Below are 6,912 nucleotides of genomic sequence, written 5' to 3' on the forward strand. Positions count from 1 at the left end.
GATCTGTGCGACTGGCGACAAACCATCAGACTTTCGGAAAAAAACATCATCCGTACAATTCCGAAGATAACAAGGGCAGATAATGCGTGAACTATTGCACATTTAGCCGAAGACATGATGCATCCAAGCTGCTACCAACAATAATATACAGAAGAATGGAAGACAAAATTGACGATGTGTTAGATGACGATCAGGTTGGTTTAGGAAAGGTATGGGCACCACAGTGGCAGTTCTGATGCACGTGTTAATGGAGGCAACTGAAGAAAAATCGAGACATGTTCAGTGGATATTACGGCCTAGAAAAACCGTTCAACAATGTAAAATGATACCAGATGTTTGAAATTCTTAGAAGAATAGGAATAAGTTATAGGGAAAGACTGGAAATATACAATATGTACAAGAAATAAGAGGGAACAATAACACTGGAAGACCAAACACGAGATGCCTAGATTAAAAAGATTGTAAGACAGCGTTGCAGTCTTTTGATCCTACTCTTCAGTCTACACATCGAAGGAGCAATGACGGAAATCAAAGAAGGGTTCAAGAATAGCATTAAAATTCAGGGTGAAAGGATATTAACGACAAGATTCGCTGACCCTAGTGAAAGTTAAGAAGTAATGAGAAGTAGCAGAAATGAGAATAGCGAGAAGCTTAACATTAAAAGTGGTGATCACGAAGTAGGCAAAGTTAAGGAATTCCGCTACCTTGCAAGCAAAGTAAAACATGACGGACGGAGCAAGGAGGACATAAAAAACGGAGAAATACAGGCGAAAACTGTTTTCCTGCCCCCCCCCCCCCAAAAAAATCTACTAATATCAAACGTAGGCGTTAATTTGAAGATGGTAGTGAATCAAGGACTATGGGATAAACGGAACAGAGGAGAATCGAAGCGTTAGAGATGTGGTGCTACAGAAGAATGTCAAAGATTAGGTGGACTGATTAGATGTAAGGAGTTTCTCCGCAGAATCGCGAAGAAGCAAATATCTGGAGAACACTGACAAGGAAAAAGGCACAGGGTGACAGGACATGTGTTAATACATCAGGAAATAATCCCCATGACACTGGAGGGAACTGTAGAGGGTAAAAACTGTAGAGGAAGAGAGAGTTGAATACATCCAACAAATAATTGATGACGTAGGTTGCAAGTGCTACTCTGAGATGAAGAATTTAGCAAAAGAGAGGAATTCGTGGAAGGCCGCTCCAGTCCAGTCAGAAAAGACTGAATCTACTCACAACAGAACGATCAAAGGCGTAAATCTGTTAAGGGTGACAGAAATGAAGAGCAAATACATTTATTGGGAGTCAGTCACGAGTAGTTTCTCAACGCAGAAGTGTAGGAAGTCTAGCCTAACTTATGGAGGTCACACTTAATCCGACGAGTCGTCAACTGTAGGGGGTTCACCTAAAAAACTAAGCGATGGCACAGTACGTATCGACAATGAAAATTAGCTTACGTTTATGTTTCAGAAAAAAACTTCCAACTACGTACATAAAGATTTGGATATATACTCGAATAATAGCTTGAAAAAAAATAAAAAAAATAAAACCGTGCGTCTACACTGATTAGTGAGGTGAAAAAGATCACGTAGTAGAAATGGAAAAGCGTAGTTCGGGAGGTGATAGCCAAATAATGTGGGGTATGACAAACTATTTCGACTCTATGATCTGGTTGTTGTTGTGGTCTTCACTCCTGAGACTGGTTTGATGCGGCTCTCCATGCTAATCTATCCTGTGCAAGCTCCTTCATCTCCTAGTGCCTACTGCAGCCTACATCCTTCTGAATCTGCTTAGTGTATTCATCTCTTGGTCTCCCTCTACGATTTTTACCCTCCACACTGCCCTCCAATGCTAAATTTGTGATCCCTTGATGCCTCAGGACATGTCCTACCAACCAATCCCTTCTAGTTAAGTTGTGCCACAAACTTCTCTTCTCCCCAATCCTATTCAATACCTCCTCATTAGTTACGTGATCTACCCACCTAATCTTCAACATTCTTCTGTAGCACCACATTTCAAAAGCTTCTATTCTCTTCTTGTCCAAACTATTTATTGTCCATGTTTCACTTCCATACATGGCTACACTCCATACAAATACTTTCAGAAACGACTTCCTGACACTTAAATCTGTACCCGATGTTAACAAATTTCTCTTCTTCAGAAACGCTTTCCTTTCCATTGCCAGTCTACATTTTATATCCTCTCTACTTCGACCATCATCAGTTGTTTTGCTCCCCAAATAGCAAAACTCCCTTACTACTTTAATAGTCTCATTTCCTAATCTAATTCCCTCAGCATCATCCGACTTAATTCGACTACATTCCATTATCTTTGTTTTGCTTTTGTTGATGTTCATCTTATACCCTCCTTTCAAGACACTCCAAGTCCTTTGCCGTCTCTGACAGAATTACAATGTCATCGGCGAACCTCAAAGTTTTCATTTCTTCTCCCTGGATTTTAATACCTACTCCAAATTTTACTTTTGTTTCCTTTACTGCTTGCTCAATATACAGATTGAATAACATCGGGGAGAGGCTACAACCCTGTCTCACTTCCTTCCCAACCACTGCTTCCCTTTCATGCCTCTCGACTCTTATAACTGCCATCTGGTTTCTGTACAAATTGTAAATAGCCTTTCGCTCCCTGTATTTTACCCCTGCCACCTTTAGAATTTGAAAGAGAGTATTCCAGTCAACATTGTCAAAAGCTTTCTCTAAGTCTACAAATGCTAGAATCGTAGGTTTGCCTTTCCTTAATCTTTCTTCTAAGATAAGTCGTAAGGTCAGTATTGCCTCACGTGTTCCAGTGTTTCTACGGAATCCAAACTGATCTTCCCCGAGGTCGGCTTCTACCAGTTTTTCTATTCGTCTGTAAATAATTTGCGTTACTATTTTGCAGCTGTGGCTTATTGGAAGGACCACATAGATAATACTGTCGGGAAGGCGAGCCAAAGGTTGCGTTTCATTGGCAGGACACTTAGAAGATGCAACAAGTCCACTAAAGAGACAGCTTACACTACACTCGTTCGTCCTCTGTTAGAATATTGCTGCGCGGTGTGGGATCCTTACCAGGTGGGATTGACGGAGGACATCGAGAGGGTGCAAAGAAGGTCAGCTCGTTTTGTATTATCGCGTTATAGGGGAGAGAGTGTGGCAGATATGATACACGAGTTGGGATGGAAGTCATTACAGCATAGACATTTTTCGTCGCGGCGAGACCTTTTTACGAAATTTCAGTCACCAACTTTCTCTTCCGAATGCGAAAATATTTTGTTGAGCCCAACCTACATAGGTAGGAATGATCATCAAAATAAAATAAGAGAAATCAGAGCTCGAACAGAAAGGTTTAGGTGTTCGTTTTTCCCGCTCGCTGTTCGGGAGTGGAATAGTAGAGAGATAGTATGATTGTGGTTCGATGAACCCTCTGCCAAGCACTTAAATGTGAATTGCAGAGTAGTCATGTAGATGTAGTTCGGTAATTTTCACATCTGTCAAACCTGCTTTCTTTGGGATTGAAATTATTATATTCTTCTTGAAGTCTGAGGGTATTTCGCCTGTTTCATACATCTTGCTCACCAGATGGTAGAGTTTTGTCAGGACTGGCTCTCCCAAGGCCATCAGTAGTTCTAATGGAATGTCGTCTACTCCCGGGGCCTTTATCTAAATGCTCTTCCATTTCCATAATATTGTCCTCAATTACATCGCCCTTGTATAGACCCTCTATATACTCCTTCCATCTTTCTGCTTTCCCTTCTTTGCTTAGAATTGGTTTTGCATCTGGGCTCTTCATATTCATACAAGTGGCTCTCTTTTCTCCAAAGGTCTCTTTAATTTTCCTGTAGGTAGTATTTATCTTACCCCTAGTGAGATAAGCCTCTACATCCTTACATTTGTCCTCTAGCCATGCCTGCTTAGCCATTTTGCAGTTCCCGTCGATCTCATTTTTGAGACGTTTTTATTCCTTTTTCCCTGCTTATTTACTGCATTTTTATATTTTCTCCTTTCATCAATTAAATTCAATATTTCTTCTGTTACCCAAGGATTTCTACTAGCACTCGTCTTTTTACCTACTTGATCCTCTGCTACCTTCACTACTTCATCCCTCAGAGCTACCCATTCTTCTTCTACTGTATTTCTTTCCCCCATTCCTGTCAATTGTTCCCTTATGCTCTCCCTAAAACTCTGTACAACCTCTGGTTTAGTCAGTTTATCCAGGTCCCATCTCCTTAAATTCCCACCTTCTGGTAGAACATTTAAAACTTTTTGTGTCTTCACAAGCGACGACAACGATGTAGGTATCACCAAACTGCATCGTGGTCACGTGATAGAATACGTGAGAGTAGTGAGTGAATTTCATAAGCCATCTCACCAAACATTTTCATTTTTGGAGGAGACTTTGGAGACTTTTAGAGACGTGCCATGGTGATGTAGTGTATCATAGTCAATATTTGCGACATGATGTGATTCGAAGTACCTGCTATAGGCAATATGGGCTTCACCAGGCAGTCAGAAGGGCGGGAAAAGATGATGTTCTGTCATGGAAGATCTGCAGTATTATATACAGTTAGAGGGAGGTGAACTTTCAACCTAATCACGGCAGAAATTTTTAAAATTGAATAAAATGAATAAAGGCAGTGTAGAATATTGTACATAAAACATTCATCTAAACTGCTCTTACACGGCTTGAAATTGGTGGTCATCGATTCAAAACTGCCACAGGGATGGCTAACAGCTAACCCATCCCCCTCTACAAACCGTTAAAAACAACAATAGTAACCGGTTTCTCCCCAGATCGCACACACGTCAACTCTCTTTCAGTTACCACCGTAAACAGTATCTGCTCTTAAGATTGGAGCATCGATAAAATAGAAGAACGATAATATTAGTGTCAGGCCTTAACACTTATGAAACAGACTTAAAAGTTGCGAGAAGAAATGAATAATAATCGGAAATTACTGTCAACTTACTTGAATGAGTGATGCAATACGCAAAACAAAAAAGCAGACTAGAGAAATATGAAGAAGATAGATATAAAAAACTACCTAACACTCCAATAGAAAATAAAAAAATTGTAGTACTTTACAAGAAAAAAGCCTTTTGCTTGCTACTAAAACAGTTTTCTTGAAAACTACTGAAATTTTTATACAGATGCTGCGAAAAATAGTCACCAGAAGTAACTCGTAGAAAAAAAAGTCGAAAATTTCGTAGAAGTAAAAATATGGTTTGCTCTCATGCTTATTAGCGTAGTGGTTCATTACAAATTACGGGAAACGGACGCTTCATGCTGTTTCCGTCAGCTGATATTGGTTATAATAAAATGATATCTTAACACTGATTATAGTAAACTGTTATGTTAAAAGAAATATTCAGTATCATTTGAATATATTGAAGCAGAATTTTTTCGGAAATACAAGTATGGGCAAGCATATAACATTGTTTCCTCATGTTTTTCTTTCATGTAATGAAAGTAAGTAAGTGGAGAGAGTGGTAGATGTTTTTAAACCGGCGGAATTTTTACGTTTCTGTAAAAAGGAAAATCCTTTGTAAAAAGGATGTTGAAGAGCGGAAAAAAATATTATTGTTTTCGAAGCGGAATTTGAGTTGTGGAATGCACGAGCGTTTTCATTTTTTTTAAAATGTGGTGTTCTGATTAAAATAATTGGTGACAATATGAGTGATTATTTTCAAGGTTCAGAATGAGTAGCTGATCGACTGCTTTAGCACAGAATAATTTGAACACCGAAAAATATTTTTTGAAAGTATGGGATTTCCGCTGTAGTTTCAGTGTAATTGGGGAAATGAAAATTTTGTAGGATTGATGTTACAATATAACTTCCTCTGTCGGTCTCTAACGCACTCCTGTTTCGTGGCACTCGATCGAAGGTAAGCTGGTTCGAATACTGATGGAGGTAATGGCATAAAGTTCTTGATCACCAGAGTTGCTCCAGTGTTAAACTCCATACCTCTCCGCTGTATCTCATGAAGTGAGGGCACATACGCTGATGATTGTGATCCATCCGCCGGATGGGGACGTAAGCTCAGAGGCCTCGTTCGTGCTATTCGAGAGGTGTAGGTTATGTGCCGGCACCGAATTTCACTCTCTCCCTTTCTTTCTTCTGTAACTACACAAACCCAGCTCTACACTCTAGAACCACTCATGACAGTCACGTGACACATTTGACACTACATAACGGGTCATAGGATGGCAACGACAAACTACTTCTACTAGGACCTCGCCCAGAAAAGCGGTGCATGACTCCTCCATCAGCTCCCCTTTGCTCATTGTCTGAGTGCTGGACTATTTTCCCTTTAACTATGATGTCAACGACAAAGACTTTACCAAGCAAGAAATACACGGACCATTCACGAATTCTGGAGAGCTCAATGGTAGGTTTGAACTGCTTTCTTCGTCTTGTATTAGACAGCTATACTGGCCAGACCTTTTCAGAGAACACGAATGTTCGCTGTATCTAAGTAGCGTGAGCAATAGACCTAACTATTCCGCTGCTGGTAATTATAAATTCTACACCATGTGATACTGAAAACAGAGATTTAAGCAGGTTGCCGTGGCCGACGATAGACCACTGTCGCCTTTCCGTTCATCAATGAAGTGAGGAGAACCGTAACTTGTTTATCACAAACTGGAACTCTGGACTGTCATGACGAATTTCTGATGAGATTAGCTGAACTGAACCACAGTTCACAGGGAAAATTCAGTGAGCAGTCCTGGCAGTACTACTAGACAAAACATAACAACGCTCAATTCTGTCATGGAAGGACCGTGGACACAAACCCAGAGAAACACACACAAATTATATACATCTATGCAACAGTAAATTACAAACAAATAGAAATTTGAACAGTCACGAAAAAAATAAAATGACAGTGATATTGGCAAGCAGCGAACGGAACGGAC

The sequence above is a fragment of the Schistocerca gregaria genome, chromosome 1 (assembly GCF_023897955.1).
Source record: "Schistocerca gregaria isolate iqSchGreg1 chromosome 1, iqSchGreg1.2, whole genome shotgun sequence".
NCBI lineage: Eukaryota > Metazoa > Arthropoda > Insecta > Orthoptera > Acrididae > Schistocerca > Schistocerca gregaria.